Consider the following 20,856-nt stretch of genomic DNA (forward strand, 5'->3'; position numbering starts at 1 on the left):
TGAGAACGTGCTAAAACTGGAACCCGTGTGTACTGCTGGTGGGAAGATAACCCAGTGCTCTGGTGGCACTGAAAACAATATGGCGGTTCCTGCCAACATCAGAAAGATAAACACCACGTGATCCATCAACTCCACTTCTGGCTCTATAATCGAAGGAATTCAATGTGGAATATCAAAGAGATATTTGCACACCCATGTTCGTTGCAGAATTATTCACAAAAGCTGAAATGTCAAAGCAACCTAAGTGTTCGTCATCGGGTGGTAAACAAAATGTGGTCTATGCATACAGTGGAATATAATTCAGCCTCAGGGAGGAACGGCGTTCTCACATACAGGTCCAAGGGCACGGATGGACCTGGAGGAACACCAAGCTGAGTGAAGCAAGCCGGTCACAACAAAAGGCAAATTCTGTGTGATTCTGCTTCTAGGAGGCACTTAGAATAGTTAGAATCATCAAGGCACAGGTGGTGGTCGCCAGTGGCTGGGGAAGGGGACACGAGGAGTTTGTTTAATGGACAAGGAGGTTTAGTTCTGCAAGATGAAAAGTGTTCTAGAGAGGGACAGTGGGGATGGTTGCACATTATAAACATAATTAATACCACTGAACTAGATGCTTAAAAATGGCTGAAATGGCAGATTTCATACTATGCATATATGTATATATACATTTATATATATATATACATAATATAAACATACATATATTTTACGTTGAAAATGTGGAAATATTAAAACTATAACGAAAAACATACGGGAATGTTATTACTTAATTGCCATAATAAAAAATAGTGCTACTGAAATTTGCTAGGCTATCACATTTAAACTCCACAAAACCCCTGCAATTTAGCGTGTTTTCTTGCAAGAACGTTGGATTATCCATCCTCTTTACTAAATCCACAATGATCAATGTAATTCTGTCAACAAGCTGCATCCCAAGTCCGCTCCCTGCCCCAGAGGGCCTTGGGCTCAGGGCCCGGGACAGGAGTACCGGCCATATACTTGGGCATTTCCCTGACAAGTCTGTCTGTACCCCCGTCTTGCGCAGTTCTCCCTCAAAAGAGGTGACTTACTCTGTTTACCCAGAAGGTAGAAAACTCCAGTGCCTGATAAAACGTAACAATCACTGCAACTAAATGCTTATTTTCTCCTTGACATTTTTCTCTGCCATCAAGATCAAAGTTTATCTCCGTTACCACAGCAACTGACAACTGTTGCATGCTTCTAGCTAACTCATTTTTTGCCCCTCTCCTCAGATCAATAGACCATTTAGTTCCAAAACGCTATCCTACGTGAGCCTCCTGTTTCACATCTAGAGTCTTTTGCTGACGGAACGGTAAGGGGTCTGCGCTTTCCTTTTTCTTCCTGTGCATACATTCCAAAGAAAATTCACACTCAGACCATAACACCATTTTTAAACAATGAACTTAGCCGCAAGGTACACAGGAGTCCTATCAATTCTTCAAGCTCAGAATCTTTATAAGAAGTAAATAGAGTATTTTAGGCATGTCTGTGTCATTCTGAACCACTCAGTTAACTTAACAGCAAATCATTTTTACCTTTATTCCCTGTCCATGTTTTTTGTTTGTTTGTTTAAGTGACATACTCCAGTATTTCACATTAAAACGCAGAATGGATGAAGGGCACAGCATTCACGCTGGGGTTGTAGTTCTTGCAGACCACACACAACTCTGATGCATTTCCAATCAATAGCATAAATGAGGTCATCGCAAAACTTGATCCTCTGTATTCCTTGAAGGTCAAAATGGGTACCTTCATTCTCTAATCGTAAAGCAAAGTGACTCCCTAACTACTCAAATACTTTCCTGTCAAGCAATACGTCCCCCATCTCTCCATTTTCCCAACCATGTCATACTTTTCACCAAACAAAACTTTCCTGATGTCATACTTTTCACCAAACGAATCTCTTCTTCGCATTAAATGAGAAGATGTAAGTCAATCGTTGGCTTTAATAAGGAACTATTGTATCATTTTCTTCAATATATGTTGTAATGTGTAATTTGGGCATACGATTCATTTGAGAGTTACTGTGGTTCTTATTCCAAATGTGGGTACTGGCGACAGAGGTTACGACCGAAACTGTGTCTACATAAGTAATTATTACTCTTGCAGGTTTCTTATACTGAATTGGAGCAATTACGATATTCCACAGTTGGATAAATGCGATATTTGAATGGGATAATTGAATAAAGTCATTTATGCATTTACTTCACATCTGGTAGAGTTGGCCACCCTCTTAAAGACCAAGAATGCAAATAATCTTATGTTTGCAAATTATAGCAGAGCACACAGCTCTGTGGACATGCTGTGGAGGCTTCTCCCACGGCCATGCAAGGGAGGTTTCTCCATCTCCAGAGTTCTCCCATTTCTTCCAGTTTATTCTATTCTCACAACAACAGTTGCAGGGTTTGATAAGGCCTCTGACAAACGTGTAATGGGAAGAGCAGCAACTAAGTAGGTGTTTAAATTAGGATCGTCACTTTGCCGTAAAATGTGTTCATAGTACAGCCAGAAGAAGAAATGACAATTCCTGGTTCCTAGGTCCAGATAGATTTCTTAACTGGGACTTCTTTCCTCCTGATCTATAACCAAATACGAAATCTCAGAAAGGCAAGTTAAATTCTATTTGTATTCTTTCATATGCCATAGTGGCTCTTACAACGTCCTCAGTGTTCAGGCTCTCTTCGTGAGTTTGAAAGGAAAGATGTTGGAAGGTTTACAGGGCTTCCTGCGTTGAAAGCTGAGGGGTAACAGTAAACACATATTCGACGATAGGTCTGATTCCACAGTACATGCTCGAAAATGCCTTGAGATAGCACGAAAGAGAAAATCGGGTCAATTAATGGAGAGTCTCAAAGCTCCAAATCTACCGGGAATCGTTCATCGCGTATTGGTAGCCCAGGTGCCAAATTCTCAGCAAAGCTCATCTCTGAGGCAGAGAAGCTTTCTAACTGCAAATGTTATCAGCTCCAGGAACGAATTCCCGAGCCAGGCTTTATCTGCTTCAAGTGAGATCTGCAAGAATACCACAGGCAATAATCTAGAGGGGGAAAAAAAAACGTAGTTATGGCCTTGCCTAGAGACAAAAGTAGAGGGTTGATAAGTACTTCAAACCCTCTCAGTTCTTACCATTTTGTGATTTAAATTCACAAGCTCTACTGGAAGGCCCATCAGCTGGTCAAATAATGAATCTATTTTTTATCTTGTCGTGCCCTGTGCTAATCTGAGCCCAGGCTCTCTGTCTCATGTAAATGAGAGCCTGGTGTTTGACTCAGCTGTACCAAGCAGCAAAGGAATGAGATTCAGGAGCTGAGTGACAAAAAGTTTAAATTTATAAAACTTCCGTTGTAGTCTCAAGATGAGAGAATATTTCGCAAATGACTTTGGCATGTTTAGTTTATGGTGCTGGGAACAGGTGGGGAGTCTTGGCCAGTGACTACCTGCTCACGTAGGGAAACATTCATCAGATTCTTCAATATGTTACACACGGATGGCAAAATGTTTCCCAGGTTTGAGTAGGTGAGAGTACAGAATGACAGCCAAAGCTATCTAAAGTGGAGGATGTGAAGGACAGGGAGAGAATTAGCATGGGGGTACACTCGAATACTTTTTAAAATTTTTTTAATGTTCACTTATTTTGAGAGAGAGAGAGAGAGAGAGAGAGAGAGAGAGAGAGAGAGAGAGAGAGAGAGAGAGAGAATCCAAAGCAGGCTCCAGGCTCTGAGCTGTCGGCACAGAGCCCGACACAGGACTTGAACCCACGAGCCGTGAGTTCATGACCTGAGCTGAAGTCAGACGCTTAATCCACTGAGCCACCCACGCACCCCTACACTTGAGTATTTTAATCAGGGGCATCTCTGATTCTTTCAAGACAAATATGATCCGAGCTTCAATATGGCCAAAATAAAATGAGAAACGCGATCAGTTGTATGATGTATATGACCCCAGAAGAGAAAAATGTACCAGTTACACACATGAAACAAAGACTTTCTGAGTTCTCAGCAAGGCCAGAAACTTCTCGGGATGCCTTTCAGTCACAAATACCAAGAAGCTGCCATAGCACCATCATTTTAGCTACTCAGTAACACCCTTATGGTTTCTTTGTGATGGTCAGATTTGCAAAAAAAAAATCTTTGTCACCTCACGCTAATATTTTTGTTTATAATGTACCTCTTAGTACATACCCAGGATACTTTTTAAAATTAATAGAATTTTTATCAGAATCCACCTGGGTCGACAGTTGCCAAGCAAGAGCAGTTTGAAGAAGTCAGCATGACTGGTTGTGCCTCAGAATCGTTCTTAGGCCAATTCCCCATTGATTCATTCAGCATATATCAAACAATGGTCAATCGTGACACTGGGGACACATTCGTGGACAGCTCATAATCTCTGCAGAAACTCAGAAACTATTTTCCTCAAGGAATGCATAGCCTAATTGGGGGGAGTTCATGGTTCAGCCAATGGTCCAAAGCAAACTCACATCAAGCCTTCTTTCCCACATCTTTTACATCATACAGTGTAGCCCTTAAATGTCATCCCAGCCAATTTAGAGTTTGGATGGCAGTGCCTTGAAAACACAGAGCTAGGGGCGCCTGGGTGGCACAGTCGGTTAAGCGTCCGACATCAGCCAGGTCACGATCTCGCGGTCCGTGAGTTCGAGCCCCGCGTCAGGCTCTGGGCTGATGGCTCAGAGCCTGGAGCCTGTTTCCGATTCTGTATCTCCCTCTCTCTCTTCCCCTCCCCCGTTCATGCTCTGTCTCTCTCTGTCCCAAAAATAAATAAAAAACGTTGAAAAAAAAAATTAAAAAAAAAAAAAAAAGAAAACACAGAGCTAGCCTCAAGGAAAAGTGACCCAAATGCCACGCGCCATTTAGAAGAAAAGGGGAGAGGGTAGAACAAGCTTTTCTTGGAGAAAGTGTCATTGGTTTCACTGTTTTATTTTGTATTTGTTTGTTTTTTTTTTGTTTGTTTGTTTTTTGTATACGGATCAGAAAGGTGGTATGAAGGAAATGAAATTTTTTCCCTGAAGGGGGAATTTCTGTGTGTGTGTCTAAATTTACATTATTCTCTCACTTCCATTATCGTCCAACATACATGTCATATTTGTTTCAGGTGTACAATACAGTGATTCAGCACTTGGACATCTCACCTGTGCTCATCACAGCAGGTGCACTCCTGTATCCCCGTCCCCCCCTCCCCTCGCCACCCCTCTGGGGACCATCGGTTTGCTCTCTAGAGTTAAGACAATGTTTCTTGGTTTGCCTCCCCTTTTTTTTCTTTGTTCATTTGTTTCTTAAATTCCACATGAGTGAAATCATAGTGTATTTGTCTTTCTCCGATTGACTTATTTCACTCAGCATTATACTCTCTAACTTCATCCAGGTTGTTGCAAATTTGTGTGTGTGTGTGCGTGTGTGTCACATCTTTTTTTTTTTTTTTAAGTTTATTTCTGAGAAAGAGCCAGAGAAAGAGGGGAGAGAGAATCCCAAGCAGGCTCTGTACTGTTAGCACAGAGCCCATGAAGGGCTCGAACCCATGAACCCTGAGATCATGACTTGAGCCAAAACCAAGAGTTGGTCGCTTAACCCACTGAGCCACCCGGGCACCCCACAGCACATCATCTTTATCCATTCATCTATCAATGGACACTTGGGTTGCTTCCATAATTTGGTTACTATAAGTAATAGTCTATAAACATACAGGTACATGTATCTTTTTGAATTAATGCCTTTGTATTCTTTGGATAAATACCTAGTAGTACAATAGATCTGTTATAGGGTATTGCTATTTTAAAATTTTTGAGGGCTCTTCATACTGTTTTCCACAGTGGCTGCAAGCAGTCTGCATTCCCACCAACAGTGCAACAAGGTTCCTTTTTCACCACATCCTTGCCAGAACTTGTTGTTTCTTGTATTTTTGATTTTAGCTATTCCGACAAGTGTGAGATGATATCTCATTTTAGTTTTGATTTGCATTACCCTGATGATAAGTGACGTTGAGCCCCTTTTCACTTGCCTGTTCGCCACCTGGATGTCTTCTTTGAAGAAATGTCTGCCACGTCTTCTGCTCATTTTTAGTTGGATTATTTGTGGGGTTTTGTTTGTTTGTTTGCTTGGTTGGTTGGTTTTTTGCTGAGTTTTACAAGTTCTTTACATACTTTGGGTACTAATATTTTATTGGATATATCATTTGCAAATATCTTCTTCCATTCAGAAGTTGTATTCTATTGTAGTTGACTATTTTCTTTGCTATGCAAAAGCTTTTTATTTTTATGTAGTCCCAATAATTTAAAGGAGGAAGTTGTGATTTTTATTTTGAGGTAGTCCCAATGTTTGAAAGGGAAGTGACTTATAGAAAAAACTTGACAACTCCACTTACCCACTTCTCAGTGATTTTGTTTCTACTTAGACTACTATGCTTCCTATTTAACTATTAACATATTGCATCCACCATTCAAAGGGAAACTCAAGTGGAGAGATTTCTAGATTTTATATCTTGGGTTTATTTCAAGCTGGTGGATGTCAAGATTGTCATAAGCATCCAATTTTTCAGTAAATCATATATCCAACCTTAAAATCCGTGCTCTAAATCTGTGTAAAAGGTAAAATTTGGGAAACAAATTTGAGAGAATGCAGATATCTCATTTCCAATACACCGTTGCCTAGGTAACAAGGCCTATCTAAGCATTTTGAATTGGTAGGCGTTGATCATCTATATTTGGGGATTCAAATCTGCAATGAAGGCAAGTTTCCATGGTACTAGCAATTGCATAGCTGTTTTTCCAGTAGTTTTTAGAACAAAGTTGTATGTCTTACAGGCGTATTTCAGGTACAAATATATTAGCCAATCAATCATATCACTAGGTGAGATTCTTTCACATTCAATTCAGAGGTGAATGTTCTCTACTGCAGAAAACCATTTAGTGCCGAAGTCCTTGAACTGAAAATGTAGCAGGAAACTATTGGATAAAAGGATAGATCATTAAGGTTAAAAAGCAATATCTTTTGTAATCAAAACACACAATAACAGGCATATCAGGAATGCAATGCTCTATAAGAAGCCAAGTCAGGAATAACTTTTTGTTTTTTGTTTTTGTTTTTCCTACAGTGTGCTTTTGAGAAGAGATTCTGATATTCCATGGTGTCTTATTCGCCCAGTAAGTATTTAACTTGTGGAAAAATATTTGGGAACTCATAATTTGTTCTGGAAGTATCTTCTGACAACACAAGGCAATGTTGTCAAGACAACTGGAAACAGATGAAGATAAGTCAACATGATATATAAATAAGTTAGAATTAGGTATTGGGGTGGATGACTAAGGGTCAAGAATGTTCTGGAGGCTGAGGATGCACCCACACATCTCTTCAGTTGGTTTAACAAACATGTCTGCAGAATTGAAAAGAGCTGTCTTTATCCGGCAGCCATAGCTCTTCACCCTATGATTTTCCAATTCCCAATGTTCTGATTATTCGTTTTTTTGGAAACTTGGTATTAGAACAGAGCACTATCCTGATGGACAGTGCACCACAGCTTAACAGACAGGACTGGCCCAATTTCCACCGTGGAAATTTAATGAATGGGTCGCAAATACATAAATATCTTGAGCATCCTAGAGATCCCACTGAGCCACCCACTGAGTTTGGGTAGAATGAGCACATCTCTCCACGTTCCTATGGTAACCCCACTGATGCAACAGGCAGAGGGGTCAGAACTACTCTACTATGTCTACGTTGTTACTTCCTTTGTGAAAAACTTGGGGGTAAAGGGGTGTGTGTGTGTGTAGTCTGTGTGTGTGTGTGGGGGGGGGGTATTTTTAACTGCAAGCCAAGCTTCAGGAAAAGGTGTGCATTACAGACACAATACGTGTACCATATACACAGAAAACTATGTGTATACATTCTGTCTCTATCCCACATGTGTATGCATGACACATTCAAAAAAGAGGTAATGACTTTCCCAAATGTTGAAACTATTTCAGCTCTCTCCCTGGTAGATAAGAAACTGGTAGAAAGTAACACATGTCAGAAAAAGCACAAGATTAAATCAGAAGATGTAAGTTCAAGAATGAGCTCAGAGGTTTTCCTGATGTTTGATATTTTGCAAATCACTGGTTTTGCCTCGAACGTGTACATAAAGCTACTAAGAAAAAAAATGATAAAACAGTGCACGTGCAAACACCCTCCTTTTGTATTACAGATGAGATCTGTAAATAAACTGGCTTGCCAGGAACCAAGAGAAAGTCTTTCATGGGTAAAGGTAGCCCCATGAGGCAGTGTCTCATAGGGTGAGACTGCAGGACTGCTAGAAAGAATCTGGAAGGAAATGGAAGAAGGCCATCTTTTCCACCAGCAAAATATCCCAAGAGGAGTGGGAAAAGAAGCATCCCACACATAGTGAAGATCATCTATGTATGTGGTGCAGGGATACAGACAGAAAAACAAAGGGTTAGTCTACATTTTTTTTTTCTAATTTCAGTTCAGGGTACCTTGCTTGTGATCTATAAGTTTCACACCCTGAAAGACAGATGTCAGGTGGAGATGTCCAAGGGATAGAGTAGGCTAGAGCACCCAGCATCCCCTGACCAATTAAGAATACTTAATATTTTAAGTTGCTCCCAACAGTATAATGGATTCCAGGGTCCACTGAGGGGTGGGCGGTGGTGGGCAGTATTTTATACTTCTCCAGCACATGACAGAATGTGAAACCAGATGTTACATGAAATAAGCAATATATATTGTGAATCACAAATGGTTTTGCTTTGTTTCAGTTTGCTTTGTCAGAGCAGAAATGCATATCTTTATCAGATAGAACCTAAAATGGAAAGTCAACGAAGTGCACCAGTCTATTTAACGATCCGCTGAGAGGACATCGAATTTCTCCCCCTTCCTACACGTCTCCATCCCACTTTAGGCATTTTGCCAGAACCTTCTTCTGTGGATGCCAGGAGGTCTGAGAGTGGGGTCTCAAGTGAGCCCGACAAGACTTGGCAAAGGAGAGCACGAGTTCTGCCAGAGACACAGCAGAGAGAGTGGGTTCTGACCATTGTGGTTGTCATGGGAGCCATGGGTAAGGTGCAAGGTGCATGGGGTCCATGCGCATGAAAAGAAGGCCCTGGTTATCTTACACCTACTAGCAACCACAAGTTCATTGCACATGACTTAGTAACTTCCAGTTAATATAACTAAGTCCTAAGAGTGCTTTCAAATCACATGCTGAAGGGTTCCTCTTTCTGTTACATTGCATTCCTTTCTGTAAGGAATTGGAGCCACCAGATTAACGGTCAGAGGGAAGCTCATGAAATGCACAATACTTTTTAAAGGATGACCTTCAGTCTTCCTGGTCTGTAGATGGACACTGCCATTTTTATACTTCTCTATCACATGTGCTCTGTGGCTCAAAAACATTAATTTATGTAAACAAAGATTTTAAATGGAAAGATATTAATGAAAAACTGAATCATGTTATTTTCTCTTTATTATTGCTAGCACTATTTCGGCATGAAATTACACTCTATCTATGGACTCCACTGTTGATAATGTGAGTGGAGAAAATGGCGGAATAGGAAGCTTGTGAAATAATGAAGTGAAATAAATGAAATAAATGGAAACTGTGTGAGCCATCCTATTTTTTTTTTTTAATTCCAAGCTCTCAAATAGGAAACACAGAGGGAGGATGTGGACTATTCTAAGACAACTTGGGTATTTCTTTCCCGCTCTGCTCAGGATCTGCAATACGATCCAGGTACCGTGTTTGGACCCTGATTTTCTGCTAGGTTCATATAGGTCCTCTGGGTTTAAAAGGTAGCCAAACGTTGATAACTCATGGTTAGTATCCTAGATGGACAGCATCACCAACATCCTAAGAGTGATTCAGGAAATGTAAAGACAATGCTAAGAGAAATCTGTCCTCTGTGAAGGAAGAACTACATGCATGCACATATCAAAGGTTTTTTTGTTTTTGTTTTCTTTTGGATTATTATATATTTTTTTTTACCTTTTAAGGAACACTGTTCTAATGATTTTTTGAAAACAAAGAAAACAAAGTTATGGGAAAGGGATACCAAAATCTAGTTTAGGACTGTGCCATAAAGCGAAAGCAAAACTGAATTACTTTGAGACCGAAGGTCCCACTTTTCACATCCGCGGGACAGTGAGATGGTGTCTCGTGTCCATTCCATGCTAGTATCTCAAAGTTAAGTGACATTTAACTATTTTTCTATTTTCCTCATCTTTGCAGAAAATGATTGTTGCGTATTTCCCTTACACGTAAAATGAATAACGATCTATTAATGCTTACCTCGCAATGAGAATAATAGCAAAGAGCAAAAACAGAGAGCCCTTGCAATGCTCCAAGCACCAGTTGGTTTTCATTTAAGGGATGAGAACGTGGGGCTCCACCTCTAGGCTCCCAGTGCCTCGCAGCCAACAGTGTGTCCAACAGCTCGGTATTTAAGTGTGTATGCACGTGTGGCCAAAATGCACACAGAAGTGTTGCCTCAACAGATTATTTGAAAGATAGTTATGAGACATAGCACTAGTCTCTTCGCCGGGACATGTGTGTGGTTTTCACTCATGCCATACATCCTTTGAAACGTCCTTCTGTTCCCATTAGCAGTGCAAGGATGCTCCGTCACTTACGTGAACACGACATGTGGTACACAGAGAAAACAACAAATTACCCTTTCTCAGAAAAATACAGGCAGAGGGTTGAACCACCATTATGTATGGAAGGCACAACGCGGTGTCCCTTGATGACGTGACTATCCCTCAGCTAGCATATGAAACAAGTTAGAGAAGAATTATTGTTTTTCAAACACTCCCAACACCATTGGAGAACAACAAGTGTGAAAGAGAAAGAAAAGTTCAAGAGGGCATGCCTTGAATGTTAGCCTGCATCATAAAAGAGAAGGAAGCAGTTCTGCTAATAATTGTTTCTTTTCTTTTATAGTTTATTTATTTATTTATTTTGAGAGCGATGGAGACAGCATGAGAGGGACGGGGCAGAGACAGGGAGAGAGAGAGAGAGAATCCCAGGCCGACTCCGCATTGTCAGTGCAGAGCCCGATGCGGGGCTCGAACCCACGAACCGTGAGATCGTGACCTGACCTGAAATCAAGGGTGGGACACTTAACCGACTGAGCCACCCAGATGTCCCTAATATGTTTTCCCCTTAAATTAAATAGTGCTTCTGGCATCTGAAGGAATTGGAATTATTTTCAGATGAGTATAAAGTTTAATAAATCATAGGTCCACTGCTCTGGGGGAAAAAAAAGTTTACCTTCCTAATTTGCTCTCATAAAGCCTTTATTAAAATCTGTGTTTTAGTCTCATAGAGATGACATATACTTGTGTATTAAATGGGGGTCGGGTTTAGATGTGGGTCCAGCCTGCTCTTTGTCATTCGCTCTATCATTGTGATATATTTTTCACTGGGGTGTGCCTCCAAATGCACCACCTGAACCACTCTAAGACCTCACTGAATGCCAAGGGACGATGTGTCTGAAGTCTAGCCTGTCTGGGCAGGGCTACTGTCAGTGTGGTCTCTATGGCTTTCCTCAGTTTTCCAGATGTGCTCCCTCAAACCCCCTTCGGAGTTGCTACGTATCGTCAGCATCCGTGTACTGACGGATGATACAATAAGACATACCCCTGGTCACTTAAAGAGAAGGCACCAAAGAGCAGAAAAGTGTAGTATTCTCTGAGTACCTCTCCCTTCTCCAGGATTCTTGGGAGAAGTGTCTGCCTGACCATTTGCTGCTGCTCAGGGGGTAGGTTCATCTCCCAGGAGAGGGAATGAGGTCACAGTAAACGTCTGCCCTGTAGGAAGCCACAGCGATGCCTTGCATTTCAAGGATGGAGTTGAGTACAGTTAGATGAAAACACACACTTGACGAACCGGGGCCTTGGAAGATAAGCCACACCTTCTAGTTAGGGGAACATACCACCTTCAGGGTCCACTGACCCCGCCTTTACCACTTTCTCTTTGTTCTACTTGCAACCAGTGAAGCTTCTTGTGGTTAACAAACACAATCACCCTCGGCATGGGTCGCTCTCAGTGGGAGAGATGCTCTCCATTTCAACTTGTTGTTTTGCTCCTACGTTTTAGCATGTGTTCTCTGGTTAAGTATGATAACTAATTTTGCAGGTTTATTTAGTTTTTAACACTGTCAAGAAAAATATAAAAATTAACAGTAAGTGCTTTCCATATAGAAAATCGATGCTGTTACAGCACTGGGACTGTGAGATCATGAACATACAAACTTTCTGGATGGTTGAGCGCAAGCACACTGGGAAGACATGTTTTGGTCTATTAAAAAACACACTCAGGGGCGCCTGGGTGGCTCAGTCGGTCGAGTGTCTAGATTTCGGCTCAGGTCATGATCTCGTGGTTTTGGGGTTCGAGCCCCATGTAGGGCTTTGTGCTGACAAAACAGAGCCTGCTTGGGATTCTGTCTCTCTCCCACTCTCTCTGCCCCTCCCCCACACTCTCTCTCAAAGAAATAAACTTAAAAAAAAACCACTCGTAGTTCATTTGAGAGATACTGTCTTGATGTGTTTTTCTATCTGTGTTTTTATATTTCTCTTGAACGCTCTCCATAGAGATTCCCTCTCTTCTCGTTTTCGCAAAGGCATCTCTGACACAATCATTTGTTAGCTGTGTTCATTCATTCATTCACTCTGTCTTGTGTCCACTTGAAGCACATGTTTAAGATGTGGCCGTAAGTCAGTTTCACGTCTCCCGTTTGTTGCCTTGTTTCTTTTGTTTCTGTTTTTTTTTTAAGTTTATTTATTTATTTTGAGAGAGAACAGATCATGAGCAGGGGAGGGGCAGAGAGAGAGAGGGAGAGAGAGAATCCCAAGCAGGCTCCCCTGTCAGCACAGAGCACGACACGGGGCTCCAACTCACGAACCATGAGATGGTGACCTGGGCCGAAATCAAGATTTGCATGTTTCAGTGAATGAGCCACCAGTAGCTCCTGTTGCCTGTGTCTAAATATTCCCAGAAGCTCCAACTGCAAGACTGCTTACTATCCTCTCTTGCACTGAGGAAGAAATGGAGTCTAAAACTAAATTTTTCTCAGAGATTTTTTCACTCCGATGTTTGATCTCCTTCTGTGTATTATTGTCATCAAAATGACCGTTTGAAGTACACATATATAAGAACGGCTTGCTGAGGTACGGGTTACACGAGAGCTGATCCCTCAAGACAGATGCATTAATGAAAACAAGCAAGAATCAAAGTAACAAATACCAAAATATTACAAATACATTTTCAAACTAAAAATGTGTTTCCTTTGTTCTGCAAAACCAACTATATAACAATTACTCATCATTTGCATTCAACACGTATAGAAATAATGACCTTATTGGCCAGAAGCATACAGCAGTGTTTGCTCTACAGTTATGGTCTCTACTCTTGAAACCATTTCTGAGAATTTTTTAAACGTATTTCCCCAGGGATAAGGCCAATCTGTGAACTTCACGGGGGAGAAGCGACACGATAGGACAGATGTGGTCTGTTGGAACCTGTAGGAATGTCCATAGAGAAAGTGTTGTGCAGACTGTAAACAAACAAACAAACAAAAAGTGTTGAACAAACGTGATGGTAGTTAAGGCAGCAGGTGCACAGGACATCACACTCAGCACTCTGTGATTAAACACTTCTGTGGCTCATGAACAGAAGAGGATGGCCAGCAGCCTGGGGACCAAGCTGGACCGCGGACCAGGCTGAGGAACAAGGAAAACATAGAGCCACGCCACTGCTCACCTCGAAGAAACTGCACCGGTGACGAGTTTGGAAGTACGGTGACAACCCTGCTATCTGTAGGCGAAACGGGAAATGAAAATCGGCTCGAGCCTCTCTTTTCTAGGGGCTTTTGAGGATTTTTTGAACATCCTAACAGGTCACAGAGGACACGTCTGCCACAAAACCAGTGTCTGCCTGCTCAGAGAGTTGATGGCCCAGCAGCATCTGACCTCAGAGTGTCCACGGTTAGCTGTGCCAGAGGGAGGCAAATGCATTCAGGAAAGAAGTAGAAGAAACGGGCTTTCTCCCTCAGTATGATGAAACCATGTACTTTCAGAAGGGTTAGGTCTCACTCAGAACTCACGTAATCCACATTAGTGTGAAACAACAGACTATCCCTACCGAGCTGTCATCATACACGGATTAGTTTTCGTCTGAAAGCCCCTGTCATTCCCGATTGCTATGTCGTGTGAAGACCTTCCAGGCACTAAAATTGGAGCTTTTCAGTGTCCGAGGGACCAGGAAGGTCTTCCGGCCCACTCACTTGCCCTGTGATGGGACCCGGTATTAGTAAACTCCAGGCCAAAGGTCAAAGCTGACCCACCTTTTCTGCACGGCTCATGAATTAATTATGTTTTCCTTATATTTTCAAATGACGAAATAAACAAATAAAAAACCAGGACATCTGGTGACAGATGAAAACATATGCAAAATTTGAACAAGGTTCAAATACGGTTTTGTTGCCACCCACCCGGGCTCTGTCATCATGCGGTGTCCGTGACTGCGTTCGTGCCCCGGCAGCCAAGTGGCGTGCACGTGACAGAGACAGAATAGCTCAGAATGTATCTGGTCTTTTAAAAAAGTCGACTGACTCCAGATACTAACGATCTCTCTTACGACAGGCCCACGAAATCATTACCTGAACCGAATCACAATCCAGTGATAGGGAACGCGTGGCTCTGCGGGCCCAAGTGCATTTCTATTTGATGGATTTCACCTAGATCTTCACGAAGAATGAGGTTTAGGAGAATACATGTGAGACCATCCACCACAGCTGGCCTGGTTCCCCAATTTGCATCCCAACAATGTTCCGGCGGGTTATATCATATTCCTTATGACGATGTCGTAGGTTTGGAAAAATGCCGGGAGGAACTGAAATCCTGCCACATTCAAGAAGCACGGGTGACCAGAAGGACCCAGAACGTCAGGTCCTCTTGTAAAAATCAGGGCGTCCATCACGAATGGACTCTTCTCTGTGTCCCTGAAAGCTCTACTGTCCTGAGGGAATCATGAAATCTGACTGGACAGGAGTGTTTGTTTCTCAAAGACTCCTCTCCAAGTACTATCATGAGGGGTCTCACATGTTAGAAAGACTCAACCATGAGCCTTGTAGCACCCCGCTGTCTTGGAAAGCAGGATGCCCGAGGCATGGGAGTGGACGCTCAGTCTCCCTCTAGCCAACGACTCTGGCATTTCTCTGACTCTCTAGGCTGGAGGATACTTGAGACTATTTCCATCTCATTATTCACCGATTTCTAATATGTGACTGTATCTCCAAGGAAAGAAAGACGAATGATTTTAGCAGTTGGACTGACAGAGTAGATGTGTGTTCAAATACGGTTTTAAGTAGCCAGACTGTCCTTGAAACTCTCCCAACATAAGACAAAGGAAATATAAAGTTTCTCAGTGCGGAATAAAGGGTGCAACTAACATAACACTACCAGCCTTCTTTTCTCTTTGGCTTTTGGTAGAGCTCTCCAAGACATCATTCTTTTAAATATGTAACATAATCTAAACATCTCTAGCCAAAGAGAGATACAAAGTCAGACAGGGCACCTATGGAAAAAAAATAAGACCATGATGCTAAGAAAGACTAAATTATAATCTCCTGAGAAGTTATAAGAAAAGCGTGTTTTAGAACAAAGAAACGTTCTTTGCCATTGCCCAGTGTGAGAGCTGACCCAAGACAGGGGAGTGTTGGCGATCTGCTCTTGACTCTTTGTTGGAAAAGCAGGCCTCGCTTGGGTATAACTTCCTGTCAGTATGCCACTGCAATGCCTCCTCGATTAATATAAAATCCTCTCGTATTTCCTGCAGCACGGAACTCAATTCTGAGTGCCTAGTAGGTGTCTATTGCTGAGTCTTATTGGACTGAATTGTAGCAACTTCAAATGAAATCAAATCACCTCAAAAGATGCTATGTCTTTATTGCTCAAAAACAGATTTAAGGCAACTTCCAGAGTACACACGTGGCAAGAAGGTAAATTAAAAGAGGAAAATAAAAGGTGATCAAACGGGGGCACAAAAGTAAAGTGGAGGCACCCACGAACTTCTACACAGGAAACAGTGTCCACAACGCGAAACGTGGACCACTTCCTTTGTCTACACACCGACTGAAGGGGGGGCGGGGATGATCAGTTACAAGCAGCTCCAAACTCCACCAGGCAAAAACAAGACAGGTGGCCCCGGGAATGATGGGTTTATTGCCTACAGAAAGTATTAAAGGGAGAGAATCTTTGTATTTATTTAACAGATAGTTATGGGATGTGACCTCTGTATGAGGCACTCTGCCAGGTAAAATGCATACCAAAAAAATGAAAAACCATCATAAATGCCCTTGGTTATCTAGCTCAGAGTGTCTGTGGGAGACAAAGACAGGCACAGACACAGGTGCAAAGCTGTAGATCTTACACGCACATGATAAGGTCAGGACCGGGAGAGGGTAGATCAGACCTGTATAAAGAGGACCCGAGGGCTGAAGGTCTGGAACAACACTGGGCTGGGCCCTGCAAGATGAGTCCGAGGTCACCAAAATCCACAACTCAACATGAAGCACAACAGCATAAGCAAACCCACGCTTCAAGTTCAGTTACACCGTACTGACCACGTTAATACTATCACTCCATTCATTTGACTCGATAGATGGTGCACGTCACCTCTGGTTATTGGTCACGTATGCCGTAATATTTCCAATCCTGTTTTTTAAAGTTTATTTATTTATTTTGAGAAAGGCAGAGACAGTGCAAGTGGGAGAGGGGCAGAGAGAGAACTAGAGAGAGAATCCCAAGCAGGACCCAAGCTGTCAGCACAGAGCCTGACGTGGGTCTCAAACCATGACGTCATGACCTAAGCCAAACCAAAGGTCGGAGGCTTCACTGACTGAGCCATCCAGGCACCCCTCTAATCCTGGTTTTTAAATGAGGAACTGAATCCAGAAATATCTGAGCAACACTGACGTGACAGAAATCGAAAGGAGACTATAGTAAAACAAAGTGAAAGCATGAAGTCGGTCCTTTTTGATCGTTCGCTGCATGAATATCTTCGTGGTGTCTCTTTACACAAAGGGGTACCTAATCATGTCTGGAGAATTGATTTGACCTTTATTTTTTTAAGGTTATTTATTTATTGTCTGAGAAACAGAGAGAGAGAGAGAGAGAGAGAGAGAGAGAGAGAGAGAGAGAATGCAGCAGAGGAACAGAGAGGAAGAGAGAGAATCCCAAGCAGGCTCTGTTCAGTCAGTGCAAAGCCCAAGGCGGGGCTTGAACTCACGGACTGTGGGACGATGACCTGAGCTGAGGTCAAGAGTCCAAGCTTAACCGACTAAGCCACCCACACAGCCCAATTTGACCTTTATTTTACTGAAAATGACTCGCATTGATAGTAAGTCGGACTTTCAAAGACAACCCACTACCCTCTTCCGAATCACAGTCCCATCGGTAACATGTTCGATGAACAAACGTGGTCCCTTACTTAGCTCCTCTGTGTGTGTTTCTCAGTCACAGACTTTTTTCCCTCCGGCAGGGTGGTCACATTTCTTTTCCTGCACCTGGGAGAATGCTGGGACCACACCCCATGCACAGAATGGGGATCATCTGAAACCACAAGAATCCAGCGGCTCATACAGGCCAAAGCCTCACATTCTTGCTAACTCATGTAGGAATGATTAACATCACTCAGGATGTTAACTCAGCTCATAGTTTACATAAATGGAGAAATGAGTTGAACTTTGAAAATAAGCGGGATTCAGTTTGGATCCAAAGGAAGAGACTGTGAATGCACCATGTTGGTGTCATTTCAGATAACCTGACTTTCCCCAGAGAACTAATTGAAGACTTGAATCAGAATGACTATATAAAGGGTTTGTTTACTGACTAACCATCTTTGTGATGTTCGGTATACATCAGTGGTTTTCTGAAACAAGTTTTGAAGCCATGGAAAGCTGTTTTCCTAAGCCCGAGGCAGAAGCCGAAGAACACCATAGAATGGAGCCTGATAAAATGGGGCACTGTATTTTACATTTTCCTTACATTATCCTTCTTTGGGGGAGCAGAGAGAATAAAGCCACGCTCATTTCAATGATAAGGAAAAGTCAGACCCAGAAACAGTGGTCTAAGGTCACATGGTTAGAAAATGCGGGGCTACAACGATTCTTCCTCATTTTTCCTTTTCAGTGGCCTGTTATTTCAGTGTTTTCGTCTAATAACAATGATGAAGGAAGCTTCAACATTGAGCAATCAAATAATCTTAGCCAAGTACTGTTTCTCCCTGAAATTTCAGTTTTGTGGGCTAAACTGATTTACAAGAATGATGAATTTTGAAATGGAGCAAAGTTATACCATATTTCTAAATAAGATATTGAGGTGCAAGATAATTTATTTTACATTTCTAAAATAACTAAACGTACCTTTCATGCATGACGATGCTCATTTCTCTAAAGTTAGAATTTTTTTTTTAGCCTCATATTTTATTTTTGTATTTAGGTTACTTTTTAACTATGGGGGTTCCCTTTAAGGGAAGGCAGGCATCAAAATTCTCATGCTGGGGAAAAGGTTGAAAGATGACCTTTATAACACCAAAATTTAACAAAACAAATGTGTGCTGTAGACTTAAGGGATACAAAGTAATAGCTTTGGTCCCTTAGCTCTGGAATCTTGACTTTTTCTTGACTACAGAGGCTTGCTTTTAGCTTGGGTGATGGGCATGAAGGAGGGCACTTGTGATGAGTACTGGGTATTGTATGTAAGTGATGAATCACTGAATTCTACTTCTGAGACCAATATTGTACTATATATTAACTAATTAAAATATTTTTTTAAAAAGAATCTCTGAAAGTCAAAAGAAATGCCATGTGCGTAGCTATTTGGTGCTAATTTTGACGCATCACAAATTTTAGTCCATATCATGAAATACCAATGCTTCCCATCATGTTACCATCTTACCATGAACCCCCTTCATCGTCCCTGCACTATTGCAGAGCTCTGTTAGTCGGAGATACTGGGCTGGACCTGTCAGGAGACCTCTTGAAGCACGCACCTGTGTGTCAACAGCCCCGGAGCCTCGCTCAAAAGGGACACCGCGTCGGCCTTGGGTGAGAGCCCTATTTTAGGTCCAATGACTGAAACCCCTGATGGGCACATGGACTTTGAAACCAAGGAATTGGGAGGGATCAAAATAGCATCATGAGAGAAATGTGAAGCTTAGAATACATTCAGATTCACTTCATCTACCTAACCCCAATTCAACAACTCATTCATACCCATTGCCTGTGATATGCAACATTGTAACAGAACCACCAAGGCCGCAGGGCTGTAGCAGTGAACTCACAAGCCTGGTGGGAGGAAGCCAAGGTAAGTTTTCACACCACATTTATTCACCTGATACTTCCGCACTTACTAGGTGGAAAAACACGTAGGCACTGGCCAAGGAAATTGAGAGGTGAATATAGCAATTAAACTCTAAGGAATGCAGAGTCTAAGAGAAGTCATAAAATAGTTAAGCTGGTAATTAATTACTAAGTGCTATCACAAAGGTGATACAAGCAACGGTGCCTGTCATCTGTGTCACCTGACACGTCTCCTTCTGTCCGAGTCGTAGCTGTTTTCTCAAAGTCCGATGATAGGTCACTGATTTCTTACATTCCTTATTGTTCTGAACCTGATCGTTTTGGCAGAAGGATTTTGCTTTCCCCAGACTAGCAGACGCTGTCTGTCTGTCAATTCCTACCGGTGAAGGTGAGCATCTCAGGTTACCTGATGCTGTGAAGGCTGTCCACCCCGAGACATACTTGTTTTGCCCAAGGCATTTGCTTTATGCCTCTTCTTTCATAAAGAACCTCTTTGCCTGTCTGGCCAATAGGGATTAAAGTTCTGTTTTGGCTCCTTTTCCCAAGGAAAAAGACAATTTCTTGAATAAGTGAATAAAACTTACCAAGGTCAGTCGTCAATCCTGGTCATCCTGGCTCACGCTGCCAACATTCCCAGCAAGGGAATGTTATGAAATATTCCCCTTCCTTAATACGAGATTGTTTTTTCTCAGCTAGAGAGAAACGCTAAATGGAAAATTTGTGTACGTCCTCATTGCTCTTGCCCTACTCTCCTCCTGTCCCTCATAGCTCATGTTTAATCTGTAAGATAAGGCAGCTATTATATCAAATGTGTTAAATGTGTTAAGAAGAGTGTCTAGGGGCACCTGGGTGGCTCAGTCGGTTGACCTCTGTTGGTTGACTCTTAATTTTTGGCTCAGTTCCGACTCAGGGTGATGGGATCAAGCCCCATCAGGCTTTGTACAAAGCATAGCAGTCTGCTTGGGATTCTCCAGCCCTCCCTCAATCCTTCCCTTTCTCTCTCCCTTTCTCACTCTCTCTGTAAAATAAAAAGGAGGAGGAGGAGGGGGAGTGTCTAAAACTTTCAAGAATACAGCCCTATGGATATAATTGTGCGCAATGCCTATATTAGGAAATACCTTTGAAGAAACTAAATACATTGTGAAATTCATAAAATTAGAATTGGTGGGTCAGTTTGTCTTTCAATTCAAGTGTTTTGTGAAAATCCTGAAGGACACTTGATTCTGGAGTAGGAGACAGTTTCCAGGACAGCTTTCCTAGGGTGGATGTCTTCTGAGAGGAGTCTTGAGTCTTTAGGAGGAAGTAGCTGGTGTGGAGAAGAAAAGGGCATCTAGTCAAACAGGACTCACCTGATATCATGACTGTGACTCCCTTGTGCACTAAGAATCCAGGGTAGATGAGGGGCAGAGCAGATGTGAGACAGGGAGATGAAAGAGGTCTTCTGTAAATCACAAACCATACAAACCACA

General features: G+C 42.1%; 1 protein-coding gene across 2 annotated transcripts in view; it reads right to left on the minus strand.

Moving 5' to 3' along the window:
- Window positions 1–20,856, minus strand: part of CSMD1 (CUB and Sushi multiple domains 1) — a 2,016,427-nt gene that overhangs the window by 1,318,997 nt on the left and 676,574 nt on the right. The window lies entirely within an intron of this gene.

This window comes from Felis catus, chromosome B1 (assembly GCF_018350175.1).
Source record: "Felis catus isolate Fca126 chromosome B1, F.catus_Fca126_mat1.0, whole genome shotgun sequence".
Lineage (NCBI taxonomy): Eukaryota > Metazoa > Chordata > Mammalia > Carnivora > Felidae > Felis > Felis catus.